This window comes from Aythya marila (assembly GCF_965140915.1).
Source record: "Aythya marila genome assembly, chromosome: 9".
Lineage (NCBI taxonomy): Eukaryota > Metazoa > Chordata > Aves > Anseriformes > Anatidae > Aythya > Aythya marila.
The window spans coordinates 16451466-16470633 of record NC_139050.1 but is presented as its reverse complement, the minus strand read 5'-3'; the positions used below and the strand labels follow the sequence as shown (position 1 = coordinate 16470633).

At 42.8% G+C, this 19168-nt stretch overlaps 1 protein-coding gene across 10 annotated transcripts in view; it reads right to left on the bottom strand.

The window, feature by feature from the left end:
- The window catches only part of LRCH3 (leucine rich repeats and calponin homology domain containing 3), a 64378-nt gene that overhangs the window by 44552 nt on the left and 658 nt on the right, over window positions 1–19168 (bottom strand). The window lies entirely within an intron of this gene.

Sequence of the window (19168 nt, the reverse complement as noted above, 5' to 3'; positions counted from 1 at the left end):
GTTATCATCAGCTTCTTGTAAAACAGCGAAGAAGTTGATGTGATCTCGCAGACATGAAAGCAGCTCACCTGAACAGCTCCTTTACAACCGCTGCTCCTGAAGGCAGCCTGCTCCCTGGGAATTCACTGCGGAGGTTACAAGCCTCATCTTGCAGATAATGTCACAAAACAGACCTTTTGAGGAGCTTCCTGGTGTCATCTGATAGCTCAAGTGTGACATTGAGAGGCAGCTCTCTCAGGACGATTACTTACAGTTTCAAATGCATTCGAAGCACATCGTTACACAAACCATAACTCCAATTTCGTTAGTTTGTCATCCATGCCATTAGCCAAATAAATTCATGCATGCTGATACTGTTTTCGTGACTTGGTGTGTTTCACCTCGCAAACATTTCAGAAATTGAAATGAAAACCTAAGAGCAATACTTGCAGCCCTACTGATTTTTAGGAAAACATTCCCATAAAGCTAATAAAAGAAAATGAATAAAACGAAAGCACAGCCCTAAGCAGACGAGTTACTGCTATTATTACATGTTTTTCCTGTGCAAGAAAACTAAAAAAAAATCATAAAAAACACCTGTGCTATAAATCTAATACTGATGGTCTCGCTACATAGGAATAGCTTTCTTTTTAAGCACTGCAAACTCTGGCATGCTTACAGCTTCAGTTCATACTCGGAGGATTTCCTGGCACAGGACGGGTGATTTTACCTCTTCCTGTCTGCTGTGATGTAACACCACCACTTTTGTCATACCCTAATTTAAAACAAACCTCAGAAATGTCATCTCCTGACTTACCCTCTACCTGCTAGTCCTGTCAGACCTGAACTTTTCCCAGCTATTTCCCCACGCATCTTAGATACACCTCTCAGAAACCTATTAAGTCAAGGAGAAAGAGGGTGGCATTTACTGGCCTGAGCTGAAACTGTTCCTTCTTTTCCTTTTTCCCTTTAACCTACATGATTTTTCTAGCCCTATATTCCCAGTTTCAATTTCCAGTATTTCATGAGGTTAGGCATTAGACTAAGACACGCAATTTGACCTTGATACACTTCTCGCATTTCAATTCTCAGCAGACCCACTCTTGGTGCGTATGATCACATCCTGCCTTAGCAGGAATACCAGCAGCATTCAACTCTTTTAACCATTTCCAGGGACTACCATTTTGGAGCCAAGAACCAGCCAAGCCTGTTGCTTTTTACAAGACGAACAGGCTATCATTTCTGCAGATACAGAAAGCGAGGCAAAAGTCAGTGGTTTGTTCCAAACGTCAGCTCGGCGGTGCTGTGCCTCGAACACAGAGGTGCTCACCACCGAAGTCTGTTTCACCACCTCGAGACCACACCATGTAGCACACAGAACGGACCAAAAGACTGCGCTCTGCACTGGAATCAGCCCTCTAGATTTCCTGCCTCGTGTGCTGCACACAAAGGTTGTAAAGACAAGGTTTGCAAGAACGCTTCTACCCAACGCTGCTTAACGCTGCCCTTTGTAAAAAGGACTCCACATCATTGCCAAACCATTGTCAAGTTTCAGATGTGTGGATCAAAGATTCTCATATGGTATTTCCTCTGGATATGCTTTGTTTTCATGATTTTTTTACAAAATAAATCAAGTTTCTTGCCAACTATTTGAAACAAAACAAGAAAACCCCTCACTTCCCCTGAAGAATTCTTACAAATCCTTGCATGTAGCGATTTTGGCCGAAGCATTCACCTCTTGCTTCAACACAGAGGTTACCAAATGAAACCTCTTTTTTTATTTTTAGCTCAGAAACATCTTACTAAGAGTCATACAACAGAATTTTGCAGACTGTGGTCGCCAATTACTTGAACTATGCTAAGTTTTTAACTTCAAGTTGCCCCTTCAACTCTTCTCCACTAAACCACATCACTTGCACAAGAAATTAATCAAGTAGAACTGTCTCTGAGCTTAGTCTCTGTAGTATTCACCATCCACCGTTCAGACTAGGAAAATCTACGTACAAAGATCTGTAAGAACTTTAATTCTGCTTCTATTTATATTCTACCGAATTGAGAAAAATCTGGGATCAAGGAGGAAAACAGAAGACTAGGAACTCGTTCCCATGTTCCCTCCATTTTTGCTCTCCGTGTTATTTTACCGCATATTTGCTGTGGTTTAGCTTTTTCTTTTGCACATGATGAATGAAAACCTCACAGGTGTCACCATAAAAAAAAAAAAACACTGACTAAACACAAACATGTATTTTACAGTCCCGCACTTCAGACCAGATGCTGTACATCCTTTGACAAGAAAGCACATTCCCCCCGACAGCACGATTTTCTCACTGCAGCAGATCACGAGTACTGCAAGAGGAGGATAAACATCCAAATCAGAGTAACAGCCTGGAATAAAATGCTGTTTTCTCTGAGAAATAATTTCACTTTCCTTTTGCAAGGAAAATATATATATATATTTTTTTTTTTGACTAACACAAAAAAGTGGAAACTGCAGAACACCATTACACAGCTGTTCTCATGTGGTTACTAGCAAACAGGCAAAGCAAGAGGCTCTAGTCCCCTCAAAGAGCTGAGAACTCCTAATATTCCACAAACTTCAGTTGCGTTTCCTCTAGTTGGCTCTAGCGCAGGCAAATCAGTAGCCTAGACAAACCAAACTTATGTCAAGCCTTATTTATGTTTCAACGTAGATTGTGGCTTTGCAGGCAGCCAATCTAAGCCGGCAGGACCACGGAAGGGAACAATTCCTCGCTGGCCTCATCATCATCCCCTCCCTCGCGCCAGCGCTGCTGACTGCACAGCCACACAGCCAGTTGGATCTCATTACTGTGAACGAATCCTGAAAGAAAGAAAAAAAAAACAACAAAACACAAAGCCACAAATAGTTTTCAGCCCTACTGAGGCATGATCTGATTCATGGTGCTGTTGTGTAAGCTCTTACATCAACACAAGGGAGAAGAGGAGAATGTGTGGCTATGTGTGTAGGGAAGAAGGAGACCATGACTTCTGCCAGGCGCTGGGATTTGGCCCAGCTGCTTTATGATAACCACAAAACCGTGCTTCCCTGGTTCCTTACCATGCACACTCCTAATAAAACAGGGATCGTTTCAGAACAGCAAAGTCAGGGTCACGAACAGGGATTTATTCCCAGGTTTTGCTCCTTATACGTATGTACTTGTAGACACAGCACAGTATATTAAGGACAGCACTTGGTGGAGCGAAGCAGACACTTCAGGAACGAGATGCCACCACTTCTCAGATGAGTGGGGAGAAGAAACCAGTGACTTGAGGAGGGAACCATGCAGGAGGAAGTCTGATGACCCAGCAGCTGGGCCTTATGATCTGTCAGTAACCAAGAGGACAGACTACAGACAGAACACACACTGCAACTGGCTGCGCTGCTACAGCACAGACGACACAAGCAAAGCAGAACTGTTTATCCATGTCTGAAAAAGAAGGATTAATTCTAACCCTTTCCTAAGGAGCTGTCAGCTGAAAAAGTTCATATATATCTTCCCCACCCCCTCATATCTTCTATCTTCCAGCTATTTTATTCCATTTCCTCACTGAACGTGGGCATCCAGCCAACAGAATAATCACGCGTCTCTTTCAAACAACCCTAAAATATCAAGCCAAACAAACTGAAATAAGTGAAAGTCGGAGAAGCAATGTCACGAGAGATCTAACGCCGGGGAAATGAACCAGGGTCTCCAGCTCACCAACTCTGCTTACTCTGGGGAAGCTCCGTTCCTGGCTGGCTGACTGCACTGCACATCCCCGTGTTTATTTGTATAAAACATGCATACAGGATTTATCTCCAGGAAAAGCAGCCTTTGGATGACACCTACAAAGCTGGTAAGGCAGCACACGCCCCTTCATTGATAAACCCGGTTTAAAGGCGGCTACTTTGGCTTGACCCAAAGCTACTCCTAGTTGACTTAAGCTAAACTAAAACAAAGAACGAAGTCAAATCATGGCACGAAACCTGTACGCCCAGATTTTTACACTATTATAATCAAAACAGTACACAATCAAACCTGAAAGCCTTGGAGAGGCACCCTCTGGCATCCGATTACACTGGCATGAAATGATCCCAGCTGTTGGGTACTCCTCACCACACCCCCCCTTGCAGTAAGCTACTGATTCTGCAACGTTTGGGTGAGCATTTCCCCATCCACACCAGAAAACAGTCAAGTTAGCTCATCCTGGTTTTTAAGTTGTTAAAACTCTGCTTGCAACTTTTGCCTGAAGCTAACATGGGGAGGACCCCTACGAACTTTATTCTCTAGCACTCCTGTGAAGTCACCGGCTCTTATCTGCACACTGACAAACAAGTAGAAGCCCTGCCTCTGTGAAAATGCTTAGAAGATGGGAAGAAAGAAGGCGACTTTGGGGAAAAAAAAAAAAGTATCTGTAATCGGGATTATCTAAACAGACTACTTGGAATCGGATCAGAGCCCTCATTACTTAAACATTCTGTTTTCTTTCATCATTAAGCAGCCATCTTTGCTAAAACAGAAGCAAAATGTCCTCACTATAAGGGAGACTAAGCTCATGTTGCAGGCTGTTTGCTGCACCACCTCCACTTAGAATCATTACCTGTTTCAGATAAATAGATTCAGTCCCTCAATCCCAGCAAACACAGGGTGAAATTTAGCTCTTCTGCATTTCTTCCTTGCATTTAATTTAAGAGATCTGCTTTTCTGGGTTCTCATTCTCTGAACTGTGGAAAAACTATTATGCTTCAGAATGAGTATGAGTACATGCACGAAATTCCACCAAACATTTCAGTGCTTTTCACTATTTTTGCTTCCCATAGGCCTGAGCTGCCCTTTTCCCATACTATTTAGGACAGACATACCTCCCTTCCATGGGCTCTCTTCCCCTGTCAGGAAGCAATTTCTCATTTTCTTTCACAGTTCTTTCCTTTTCCTGTTAGCACACCAGGACAAGTGACAGCTCAAGACCTGCATACCACTTCTTATTTTCACAGGGCAGAACCAACCTGGCAGTGACTCGTTCGTAGCAATATCTGGTTTCCAGCACGGAGCAGAGAAGCACTGAACCACTGTGTAAAAACAGGAACGAACATGGCAAAGGGCCACAACTTCTTCAACCTGCTGTGACTGTGCCTCTTGAAACTACACGCCAGCTTCATTAAACCTCAGCTGAAGACATTCGCTTGTAGGCTGGAGTCAGAATGTCACGCCACTTAGTGATACGTATTTTTAATCTTACTTTTAATGAGAAAACGTGTTGCTGTCCTTCTGTCACAGTAGGCTGCATTCAGAAGTGTGCTTCATTACAGGACAGAAGCCAGGCTGCCACCTCCCGAACAGGTGGCTAAGCTGTGCTGTAAGGGGGAGACGTCTGCTTGTTAGCAGAGAGGAGGCTGCGAGTTCCACTTGGCAACGTTTCATTTCCTTACTTCTGTAAGTTTAAAGAAACATTTTTCTCATAGTCTGAGGCCTGCCAGTAAGCACTTCTAAGTTTTCATGTTCATCATCATCTCCTTCAGTTCCATTTCTCACTTTTGCTTTTTTTACAGCGAAAGCCTATAACTTACGGTATGTACACAAGGCACTGCACACGCAAGACGTTACGTAAAATAGAAAAGACTCTTGCCAAGAAATTACATTACACACACAACTCCCCACAGAAGATAAATGTATGATAAATATTAGCTCCCACACTTCATGATTAGGCTCTAGATATTATGCCAGATACCACAGCATCAAATCCACTGACAAGTCAAAATGGGGGGATGTGGGGAGGGGGCAGATAAAGTGGGTAAAGCAAAACCACAGGTTAATACAAAACAATGCAGATGACGTACAATGCTCAGCAATGACACTGCTGACAGAAGAGTACCAAGACCTCCTAGGCAGCTCTGACCCAGCCTAGAAACCCCCTGGCAGGCAGCAGAGTGCCTCTTCACCAGAGGTTTGCTGTCCGACCTGGTGGTCCCGTAACCAGCTCAGGTACCCCAAGTGCACTTACTGCTCTGTGAAACCACCCCGAGCAATCTGCTCATAGCTATGGAGAGTTCTCCCAGCGAGAAGATCGTATGTTACTGTCACTTTGCTTAATGCTCTGCTGTGGCTTTCATCTGTATCAGTGAGATACATCACACATTCAGCGGTTCCAACAGCTTGGCAACCGAACGGGAACTCGGGGAGGGAGACCTGGCATGCCATAAAGACAAGAATAAGGCAGTCAGAAGGGCTGGAAATGTAAAATGCAACCAACAAAGGATCTGTATTTCCACCGTTCATCTGTTTATTTTACTAAATGCTAGCAATGATTTCAATTCATCTTAATATTGTACATATTGTTCTCCATCTACAAGAATGCTCACATGTAACCATTTCAGCTAACAGGACAGGGACATTAGCAGCAGCTGCAACTTAACCCAGTATCACACTAGCTTTGCATATTCCCCTCTGTATTTTTCACCAAGAAGTTAAAAATACATTACCTGACTACATTTCCTTTTCTCCCCTCACAGACAACTTAAGTCAAATGATATAATAAAGTCAGTAATAGACGGACAGTGCAAAGAAGTTTTAGCTAAAAGAGCAGCTTGGAATGTCTTTCATGGAGAATTAGAAACAAACCAGCTCAAACCTGAACTGAAAATTCAGAGGTCTTAAAAAAAAAAAAGTAATTTCACAATAAAAGGCCAATTATTTTCAGAGAAAGGCAAGCGTTTCTATAAATTTTTATGCCTGTTATTAACGCCTTTCTGCAAAGTTCTTAATTGAGTGCCTCCGTACTTCTGGCATTTAGCTACAGCTTCATCAGACCATGCAGTAAGGTCACCGAATACGTCTCATGCCACTGCAGACACTGATCTGTCTTCAGCAGGATGGTATTTTATTGAAAAGTCAATAAAGTCCTAGCAGTCAAAAGTCCTATGTTCTCTTAATGACTCCTTGAGGCCATCTCTCATGCTGACATCACTGCTAACAAAAAAAGCCTGTTACACTTTACACAAGCAGCGCTGCAGTTTTCAATAGGACAATTATAGCCAGAATCCTAGAAAAGGAGATGGAGCCTGACCAAGGCATCTGTACAGTACAAGCCATTTCAGTGTCAAGAAATAAAAAAATGGTATGGGATATGTACGGAAAGTATCCCGCATCAAACAGAGACCAGCCAGATGAGGAGATAAATGACAGCAATTGCCAAAACATATGTTCGTAATATAAAATAAATTTTGAATCTGGAAACCATAAAAGTCACCTTCAGTCAAAAACACATCACGCAGACATTAGCAAGGATCAAGGCCTACAGAAGTGGTGGTCGCAATTTCATCCATCTTCATTATGGTAAAAGCTAAGCTGGCTAAGAAACAGTAGCAAGGCGCTCAGAATGAACGGTACCTTCTCAAATTAATATTTTGAACTGGCTTGCGTGTAACCTTTCACAAAAAAAATTAAACGTTATGAAACCCAGGGCAACAAACAAAACCCAAAGGGATCTGACTGCAGTTGAAAATGTATTTTTTCAAAACCAACCCTGGGTGAACAGTCAACGTTTCTCCTGTGAGTCATTGATGCAAATTCGGCTCAAAGTGCAGTAGTCACTTCGAAAGCTTTGGGCTGGTCTGTGTGGAAGCTGTGGCACCATCCCTGCAGCTCCTGAGAAGCACCACGGATGGCTTTGTGCCTAGGCAATCCCAGCTATGCTGGCTCAGGATGAGTTGCAGGGAGCATAAAGACCAGGAAAATGAAAGCTGCTTGCCTGATAGGAAAATCCTTGACAAACACTGAGCCCCAGAATAAAAGCTGCCTGGCGACTGCCTGCACTGCACGATGAGAATCCCACTTCCAGAGATGACCAGCACCCCTCTTCATCATTAATATTTTACCATCTCTTATTTTTAGAGCTCTAACTATGCACAAAACCTTGCAAACAAAGCAGCGTTAACTCGAAAACAAGCAAAAATGCAAACCCAACAAAAACACAAATGGAAAATCTCCAAGCTAGCACGCACGAAGCAGTTTCTGTAACACGTGGACACGAGCATAAGGACACCCAAAGCCTCCTCCTGCTCCTCAGCAACAGGACACCCTGCCTGCTGCCACCGCTCGAGAAATACTTGACTGCCTTCCAGCAGAGCCAGGTTTCATTTTACACAAGTGCTTCACTGAGTTAGCAGCGAGGGGAAGTGCAAAGCAAATAACTCATCTCTCCCCATCCCCCAGCCCAGTTAAAATTTCTTTAGGTCCAAAAGGAATTATCTAACCAAGGAAATCTACTTAAAATTAATTTTAAGGCAAATGGCATAAATAAAAAAAATAAATAAAAAATAAAAGCTTTGAATATAGAGCTAGACCTATTGCTAGACTGTAAGACACACAATCCATGTGCAAACCTCTAAACCCATCTATTTTTTTTCCTATTAGAAATTACAAGTGTTGTTAAAACCATACATTTACCATAAATTTAACCCACTTATCTTCCCCAGAAAAAGCCAATGAATTATGCAGGGGGACAGTTATACACACATTAATTGGCCCCGCTGAGCAATTTTAAAAAAAGGAAAATACATCATAAAAACAGCATATTCAATTATTAATTTAGCTTCATTATAAATATGGAAATGATATGCAACAAGAAAGCAGTGTGGGTAGGAAAATATTAGTCAAGCAAAAATATTTGAAGTTTATACAAACTGAAAAATGATGCTGAGGCTTTAACAACAGCGATGGTACTGAAGCAGCAGTATTGCTCTTGCCCTGAAAGCAACACTGATCTCATTACTTTGTTATTACTTTAAGCACACGATGACAAAGCATCCTGAGATCACCAGAAACTCAGAAATACATCTGCACTTCTAAGCGAAGTAAAATAAAACTCTTCAGACTGCTATGAAGTAAAGAGGAACTTGTGGAAAGTGCCACCATAAAATACATTTGAAAATAAAATTGAGTTTATAGCCTGTTTCACCTGATAACATTTACCATTCTTCACAAACAAGACCTTCATCTCTGAGTCTGCAGCCACAGCCAAAGCAGCAGCAGCTGTTTTAACTGTGACAAGTTATACTACATAAAAAAAAAAAAACATAGAGCACTGTACTTTTGTTGCTAGCATGAATGGCAGAGATCACAAGACGAGATGCCATACGCTGATTAAAAATATGGCAAATGAAAGTTTGCCACTGAAGCTTGGCACCTGCTTAAACAGCTAAAACCAGCCATGCAGCAGGAAGAACTCGTCTGTAAATTGCGAGAGCCACGTGGAAAAGCTGTTATGTGGAACATAACACGAGGCAAGCCTGCGAACAGCCAGAGTGCAATAAAATTTATTACAGTTCAACTGTGCAACTGCTGCTACTGGTGTTGAGAGAGATGAAAGCTTTATTTTCAATGTAATACGTACAAATGTATTGGATTCTTCATTGATCCTCTCATCTCTGATGATGCTGTCTGTCAGAGGTAGGTTGATGCTGGTCTATGAATTAAAGATCTCTTATTTTTTGCTGATCAAAAAGGGCATCTCCAGCTTTATACCTGTTCACATGCCCAGTTCCTCCTCCGTACTGCTATCCCTGCACAACATGCAGTTTGATGAATTACATAATGTAATAGGTTTCAAATCAACTGGCATGGAAAGAAACTACGAGGGCATATGAAACACTTTCAAAGTGGTTTAATACGTGTTTTAATGTACGTGCAATACCAAAATTGAAATAAAATGAAATTCAAGTCCCTCAGATAAGACGGATGGTTTACAATTTCTTCCCCCCTTCCTTTCTTCGTGGGGCACAAACTGTGTTCTTCAGCTTTAAAATTACATGACTGCCTGGGAAGCAAAACAATACACCACAGGCTCTTCTCTAAACTCCTCTGACACACACACAGGCATCCCAGGGAGGAAGCAGCACGTACCACACAAGCAGCACAGAAAAAGCAAGATGCAAAGAGGTTGGAGAAGCGGTGGTGGAAGGATTTCTGTAAGGTCAGAAACAGAATTGAAACAGAACAGCCAAAAATAAGACGCATTGCTTCTTTGACATATGAACACATTTTCTTCTAATATGATTTAAAAGTAGACCAAAGCGTCCTCAGTGGAGAAACATACATGTATAAAGTGTATCTCGAAGTGTGAGGGGTTAGGTAGCCGTGCCATCATACAGACAGAGCTTCTCTGCCTCGTATCAGTGCCACGCAGGAGCAAAGAGAAGGACTCACAATTCTGGTCAGGCTTTTGTGTTTATTTGCCTTCGTAATCCCCAAGGTCCTGAGCAATTGTCAGGTATCTGATACATTTCTCATTACTACTACTGAGAAAGCTCCAGAGACATGTGTTGTAGTCATTCATTAGAAAAAGGAAATCCCTCCCCCAAAACAGGGCAGACAATGCCTCATTCAACTTCCACCAGAACCTGCCCAAACAGCTCGTAAAGGACGCTTTGCATGCTTCTAAAAAAAGTCCCTGCATTTCCATCTACTGGATATTCAATACGGTCAAGACTTGAAAAGAACTGCATCACGCTGAAGGGATACGGGCAGATTAGAGCCATTTGCTTTGTGCCCTTCCTCCTCAGAGTGCTCCCTGCTTATTAATTAACCGATGGCAGCAAACACGACGCCCTTCCCTAGATGCAATTGGAGCAGAATGCCGCGGCACAGGAGAAGTTAAACTCCAGGAAAATACATGTAGTACATTTCATAGGGAATTTCATAAGGAATAAAGATTTCTGGCAAGAAAAGCTGTTTATAACATTCCCTTTATTAGTAGTTTAGTACTTTGGTCTAGATGAAATTCTATGAACTGGATGAGATTCTTGTACCACATAACAAAAAGAGCGTAATCAAGATTTGCGACCCTCCTAGTTTCAGACCCAGGATAAATGCAGTTGGTACCAGACTTTTTATTCATACTTACTTCTCAGATTTATTCACTGCGATCACAACCATCTGCGTGCTCAGAATGAAAAGCCAGCATTTAATCACCTGCAAAGATGATGAAAAGCTTCTAGGCTTTCCCGGGCACCGTATAACTTTTCATGGCAATTACAACAATCTTCTGACAGGAGACATCGCTAAACGACGTGATACGATTTGCACAGAGCCATAAAACATGCAATACTCGAACACTTTGCAACACATTTATAGCTCAAAGGATCGGTCTGCTGCTTTAGCACAGATGAGTCCCAAAGATAATTTTTTCCCCTACTAAGCAAAAATCCACCTGCCCCTTAGCAGGCCAGCAGAATAAAAGGAAGTAGCAGATCTTTTATGGCCCATAACCACATTCAGTCGTGGCCCTCTACAAAAACATTTATTCCATAGCCGAGCTCGGAGTCAACGCAGTGACAAGCACGTAATTGTGCGGCTATTATTGTGCTCAATGACTCCTTTACTCCTGGGGAACAGCGCCTACGACAGCAGCTGACAGAAGCCTTTGGCTATGACTGAACCGAGAGGTAATATACACGGCCATAAATAACGGTAAGAGTGAATTAAGCAGGCTTAAATTACGACTTGTCTCATCAGCACCCTAAAATTAATGGTCTCCTTGGATTTAAAAGAAATTTTCTACTAAATGCTAAGATGTAGATTATTCCTCTTTTTCTGCAGTAACAGCTTGGAGAAGAATGGAGCTGGGAGGTGGGAACTGGGCTGAAGCAGATGAGCCAAAAGGGGGACAGAAGAGAAAACAGAGACAACACCACGGTGCTGGGGACACCCGACACGACTGCACGGAGGAGCCCACCCTGCCCGAGCTGTTCCCTCCGGTACCAGGCACAGATCCCAAGCTCTGCACGTGCCCCTACTCCTCCGCTCCCAAACACCAGCACAGCACAGAGGCCGAGCACTGCCCAAAATTGCCCCCAGGGAAGGACAACCCGCAGCAGCCCAACTGGCTCAGGAAAGAGACGCAACAGACGTTTGGACAGTGCTCACGAGTCATGCGGATGCCAGCGTGATTCCGTCTGACTGCATCTAGATATCCAGCCTCTACCCAGGATTCGGCACCAAAACATAACCTGGAAGAGGCACCAAGACTTCATTTTTTCAAAAAAAAAAAAATTGAACTCTTAGGTAAGACTGGAAACTCAAGCAGACGGAACAGTCCGTAATCAAAGATGCCCACGGAACTAATTTCTCACTTCCTGTGCATTGCTACTGCCCACAGGTCTTTGATTATAACCACACGCCACTTTTCGTTCCTCTTTGAGATTTTTCTGTTCAAGCAGATCTCTTCAGACAAGATAAGCTTACTGAAGAACGAGGGCTGATCATAGCAAAGGCCTTCTGCAAGAGCCTGTTGTTGAAAAGCCATCAGGAACAAAGCAGAGAACTACAGGAAGAAAAAGGGAAGGCTTACCCCAAAGTGGAGGAAGGCTGCTTTGGGAAAATGGATTGCATCCTGTCACTGCCACGTATTTCCTTCATAGCACTAAGCAAATCTTCTAATGTATTTTTCCAAGGTCTTCAATCGCACATTTCCATTGTTTTAGATGTTGGGCTTGATTTCCAGTACTACCGAAGAGTCACCGAGGCATTGGAAGTTAAGAACTGCGTTTTTAAAAGTATATATAAAAAACCTGCAATGTCTGGGTTGCCTAAAACCTCCAGGCACGAAGTGCTTTGAACCTGGTACCCCAAATCAGGGAATGCTTTCAGGCTCTGTGTAATTCCAAGATTTGTATCTGTAAAATGCAGTACCACGACCTTGCTTCATTTCAGAGATCCCATGGAAAATGGTGTTTGAAGCCTTTTCAACAGTAGGGAGCACTAACCAAAGCCCAAGGCAACAGTAACACAGTCTGGGATTCACAGCTACATTCAACAGTATGCAGAATAAAGAGAATGAAATTCACATGGTTGGTTGCACAATAGGAGGAAAAAAAAAAAAAGAAAAAAAAAGAATAGATGCTCACTGATCCCACTGGCCTCTGTGCAGAGTAGAGCATGGTTAAAAACCATGGAGTCAACACCTGGGCTGCATGGAAAGTGGGATTTTTTAGGCATGTCCTCATTTTGGAGTGCTTCGGCTACATTCAGAGAAGACCAGGACTGCAAATATTTTCACTTTCAAATCAATAACATGACCAGCCGGGTAAGAACAAAGGCTCTCCTCTACAGAGACTTCTGTGCTCTGTCATTAACAGCAGTGGTTTGTAGTGTGCAATCATAAGTGATGCTGAAATATAGGACTATAGGAACTCTTTGGGGGACTTCAAAGTGAAAAATAAGGCCCTCTTCTTGCATATATATAAAGTGCTAGTTTATGCAAAACAATCCTATAAAAAAAGATCAGAGTCCTCTTTAAATATGTATAATCCAGAGAACTAAAGAAATACTTGAACTCCTTTAATACACCGAACAGTCTAACCTCCAAGACACTTCTAACATGAATGGGTTTTTCCCCCCTTCACTGTTGGGAGGGGGCTATCAGCAGATAAAAGAAAAAAGCACACTGCTCAGCCCGTGACTTCAGCTAAATACACAACTGCTATTCATCTGGGCTGCTTGGCCAACCTCGGAAACCATGCGCTCCAAGCCTGATTAATTATTAAAGGCAGAAGAACCCTTGAATGGAGCATAAACCCTTGAGTTGCAGCCTTCTCAACCACGTCATGTCGTTTTTAACACAGGCTGTGTAATTTGCAGCATTTGTTGTAGCTAACTCTTTACTGCTGGTTCTTCCACTAGAGAAGCTAATGATGTCTGCTGCAGTCTCCAGCTAAACGCAAACCATCCGTTTAAAATTACTTGCAGAGAACGATGTGTTTAGCCAGATGAAAGCAGGAGATCCAAACCTGTCAGCAACGAAGTTTCACCAAATGCAACCCAGCTCTGTAAGCCGTGCTGGAAACGAAGAAATTCCCAGGCCCACCGACTCAGAGGCTCGCTGTTTTACAAAAAATACTTAGCAAATCTGCAATAGGTCAGCGGTAAAGGGTTTCAAAATCAAATTAAGGTGTGATTCAGAGTTGATACCAGTTTACACGTCAGCCAAACCAGGCCCTCTATTTCTCCTCACCCCATGTAGTCTTTCCACCCTTGGGTCTGCTGGTACCCCCACATGGGAAGGCACAGCGAGCTGTCCGAGGGCTTGATCCAACTGCCAAGGAGCTGCTGGCTCAGCTTTCAGCCTGGTAGGTACAAACCAAGCTTGCTGGAAGGCACTGGGAGCACTGGTGTTGACTGTGCAGCAGGAGCTGAAGGCAGAGCTTCCCCTTTTGGCATCAGCAGAGAGCCTGGATGACTTTAGGCTGCGTACTTTCACCTGACTTCAGGGAGCACTTAACACAGGTAAGCCACAGAAGAAGGCTGGAGGACACCGCAAGAGAAACTAAAACATTCATTCACCTGTTTCCTAAACTCAAATCTGTCCTTCAGGAGATTGGAGGAGTTGATGTATTCACCTATCAGTCCGTCTCCGTTCTCCTCTCCATGTAGCTACAGTTATATCCAAAACCAACTAACACTGAGTCCTTACAATAAAATCTGACTGTGAAGGAGGCAGGGAGGTGGAGGACGACTCGAGAAGTAACCAGAAACACATGCAATCCTGAGCACCACTTAGGAGGGTTTACTGGTAGTAAAAGTCTGACTGTGAGTGCCTTTTTTTTTTTTTTTTTTTTTTAAGGTCAACTCACTAAAATAAAGGAACTCCAAATGCCATGTATTAGTTTTATTGCAACAAGGCTTAAAAAATACAAGCTCAGACTCCACTTTCCCGGCTGCTATAAAACATGAAGCAAAAGGACTGCCTGCGTGCCAAGAGGCTCTGAACACTGCTGCGAGCCTCAGCTCTCCATCAAAACCCACCCCAACACCTTCAGCAAAGCCCATAAACTACCAGAGTCAGCTTCTCCCCATATTTAGAAGGTAACAAAAAAACAAGAGAACTGACCTCAGTTTCCCAAAGCACCTCGCTCAGATAACGCCACGAGCCCTGATTAGGAAGTGCCAGGAGTCATGCACAGAACACACGCGTGGTGCAGACCTTCTAACAGCAGGAAGGAAACGAGAAGGAGCAAGAGTCAAGTTAGAAAGGGACTGGCACAGCTTGAAGCTAAGGCTGAAAAACCCAACTGGATGCAACAAGCTAGATTACTGTCTAAAACTAAAGAGCCTTTGTTTGCTAAGCCACTAAGTTTGGGGACAGAGCGTCACCTTCCCTCCCTCTTTCCCTACTTCTGGCAATTCTGGGGAGCATATTTTCATTTGGGATTTGGTAAGGGTGGAGGCAGGTATACACATCTCAGCATGAGTCTGAACTACCCTAATGAAATGCTAAGTTTTGAGTTTTAATGCGGCAACTTTAGGGATAAGCAGCCAACACTGTACGCTCTTGTGACAAAACCCCTGCTGCTTGAATGGAGAACCATCCCGTCCCCCTCCAAGGCATCTTAAAGACCATAATGAAATTACATTCCTACAGTAACCCAGAGTTTTATTCAAACAATTGTTTAATTTCAGCATGGTTTGGACTTTGCTGTTGTGGCTATAAGGATCCATGTTTGGGAGTTATGGACGCTGCTATACGAGCCATGCTGTACTTCTCACGCTGTTTTACATTTCATCAACTAAATTTCTGGCAGAAGTTAAAAATACCAATGAGGCCTCGTACTGGAGAACGCTCGTAGTCACTGTAATCCATCTAAAAGCACGCAAGCATTTAGCATACAGAAGTTGCATTGACACTATGCTCAGCCTTCATTGTTTCTGTGGAGAGCTGCTAAGAAGAAAACTACAGCGATACCTTACTGGCAAAGTCTTTCACAATGCAGCAGCAGATAACCTTTTTTTTTTTTTTTTTTTTTCCCCTTTTCAGAGCCCTTGTTCTCTATTAATATATTCCAGAAACAAGATAGAGTGCTCAGCACATAGTTATCGTACCAGTCAATTTCCATACAACAGCCATTTTTTATATTGCAAAAAGCCACAGATTCCCATTTTCGCCTTTAAAAATGGAGGCTGAGTGGTTTAGGTAATTACAGCTGTCACGGCGGGTTTGACAAATCATTTCTCTGCTCTATGTATGCTTTAGGCCACTGGGAAAGCTGTCAAATAATGACATCAGAGTCTACATTAGGACTGGCGAAATGCAACTACATTTCCTTTCTTATTTAACTCGGATGGCCCATCCTTTTCCTATTCCCTTGTTGAAAAGGAGAGTGGAACGAACAAATGGATTATAATTCAACCCAAATTAAACGGAGATAGGTAACAGTGAAGGAGCGTGGAAGAAAAAGAGAAGCACATCCTTGCTTTGGTGACGAAGAAGTTTGCTCATTCTTCATCATCAATAAGTTTTGCAAGCTTGAGTCACTTCCTATAATTCCAGGCTGTAAGGATGAGCACGAAGACCAGCTGGCTGCCTTGCCCTTGGTCTTCCCTGCTCCTTATGTGATCTTAATTCCAGTCAAAGTGCAAACCAACCACGAACTCGTTATTACTTCAATGCCTTCGTAAGTTACCTACTCAGGTCTGAAAACAACCTTGGGCACCGATCTTGGTTTCAGATGCTTTCCGTGGGTCTCCAGCATCTGGAGGCAGCCGGGGCTCTGATATTTCCACTGACATTTTGTGATTGAGGCAAACAATTAATGAGAAACCTAATTTTCCCACTGATGCTTAACAGAAATATTATATTAATTACTATATCACTGGGGTCAGGTGATGAGAAGTGGGTGCCACATGCAACTTAGGTCTTATCAGAGGGCTCCAGCTCACCTGAAAATGGTATCTCTGTATAGGAACACCGTAGTGGAAACAAAACAGGCAAGACAACTGTAATGGGGTGGGGTGAGAGGGGGATGTAATGATCTCAACACAGTCCAGAGCTATCTGAAAGCAGGTACAAGTGGAGCAAAATAAGCTTAAATAAGATTACATAAATTGGAATTTGGTCTAGTAAATGCTTCTGCAATTTTCACTAATGTGAAACCACTGCTTATTTACCTAGTTAATAACTAGAATTAGGAAACGAGTATGCAAAAAGCAGCTACTGGAGCTTGAGCACTAGGGTTAGGAGAACTGTCAGCTCTGAAGCCAGGAAAGATCCAAAGAGATGTGCTCTTTACATTCATTTAATACTTCAAAATATATATATATTTTTAGCTGATTTAGATATTCTGCCCTTGTGCATCACCAACCTTAAAACCTGCACCGAGCACCCAACTAACCTGATCCAGCACCTGATCTCTAGCACCTTGTTCCTCCTGCTGACCTGCTCTGGTGGTTCATTTGTGTTAGCACCTTCCAGGTAAGGCCACTGATTCTGCTAAGGCTTAAGGCTACGCTAGCTGCCAGTTTGCTAGCAGCATAGTTACGTTAATGAGGGATGTGATTAACTCCCACCACTTTAAGATGGATGCAGTAACAGTGACGTGCAATTATTTTTATTACTAGAAGAATTGGAATGAGCTATACCAGTATAACGTGATTCACACTAGAGAAGTGTCTATTCTGGCACATAAAATGGAGTAAGATTTGCATATATGTTCTTTCATCTTCACTTTTACAGTTTGGGAGTAATTCCAATGGTTTTGGGGAAACTCCACACATGCATGCTCCATCTGACGTGCTTCGAGTCCTTGTAGCACAGCACGCAAGGAGGCTATTTTAAGTGTTTATAACACTTCATACACAATTGCACATTACGATTTGTGGCTGCTACCATATAATTGGAAGCTTCACGGGAAAGATATCAACACGGAGAAGGAAGTGCATTAAATTTGTAGCTGAGTATTGGGGGCAAAAGCACTCGCACGGATTTTTCCCCACTGCTAGCCTTACACCACGTTACACTAAAAAAAGGCACGAGATGGAGTTATTCACAGCAGCCTTCAGAACTGAGACTTTAAAAGCAAATGCTCCCCCCTTCACTCTATAAGCTTTGCTTCGTACAAGTTCAGAACAGCCCTGGCTTTTTCTAAGGTTCATTGTGATGATAAACACACAGCAGTGTATGGTATGCACTACCGCTTATTAGAATTTAATGCTTCTTGAACAACTACAATGCGAATGGGCATCACAATAGATGGGAACCTCGGTGGAAACCAGAATTCCCACAAATTGTTTAAGAGTACAGTAAATGAATAGCGTTATAAACAAAAAGCCCAAATCTCCCATAAATGCTTACGTCGCATTTACCCACAGATTAGCCCACTACGCGTTCACTGTGCTACTGCACTTGTGCAAAAATCCTTCAAACAAAAAAATTACACCCTAACAAGGAGCACTTTCAGCTTATAGATGCGTTTAAGCCAGACAAACCACATTTGTCTCGGATTTTTTTCGTATTAGTGAGAGATTTTTGCACGAATAGGACATTCTGTGACAGAGCACCAAGTTGGGCAATTTTAAAGAAGGCTCCATTTTGAAATACTTCACTGGCAGGGCATCAAGACACTCGCTAATACAGATGGTAATTTCCAAAAAGCCATGTTGGGAGTTTATTTTTAAGCTAGTATCTTCAAACAAAAGCAGGGCAACGCAACTGACAAAGTTATAAACACAAAGCATGACAAAATCTAGATGACTGCGTAAGTAAACTAAGCTGAAACCAAACAGCCTGCTGATGCCTCCCAAAACCACTGCAACCTCAGTTACACAACCAGACAGTTAAAATAAACGTAAGCTAAGTTTTCTGTATATAATGCATTAAGAAAACTACTACATCCTATACAAACCCTCCTTGTTTTTTATCTCTCCAATTAATAAGGAGCCATGTTAACATATGCCACAGGTGTTTACACGCGTTCTTCCTTACAATTGAGGTGCTCACAGGATAAATATACATTTTTAGTCTCCTGGGAACATATTTAGGGAGCAGAGGAGAAAACACAGGCTTATTGAACACTCTACCTTGCAAAATAATTTTTAAAGCCTTAATGTTTTTTCTCCATGCAGAAAGAAGGGGAAGAGGACACGATTCCGCTCAGAGCGCCTTTCACACCTTGCTCATGGCTGTCAGAAGCGATAATAACAGCAGCGTAAGAGCACGAGAAACACCTGCCTGCAGCTTATACACACCAGCCAGCTTGCAAAGTGGTTTTTCCTCTGTCAACAGAGCAAAATGTTGATAGGGAAGGATGCTGGGGGTGTGTATGCACACACAGCGATACTCAGCGATGCTCACAGACACACACACCGAACGAACGAGCTCCTGCCCTGCTAAAACCCCAGAGGCGAGCAGCAGGCGCTGCGAC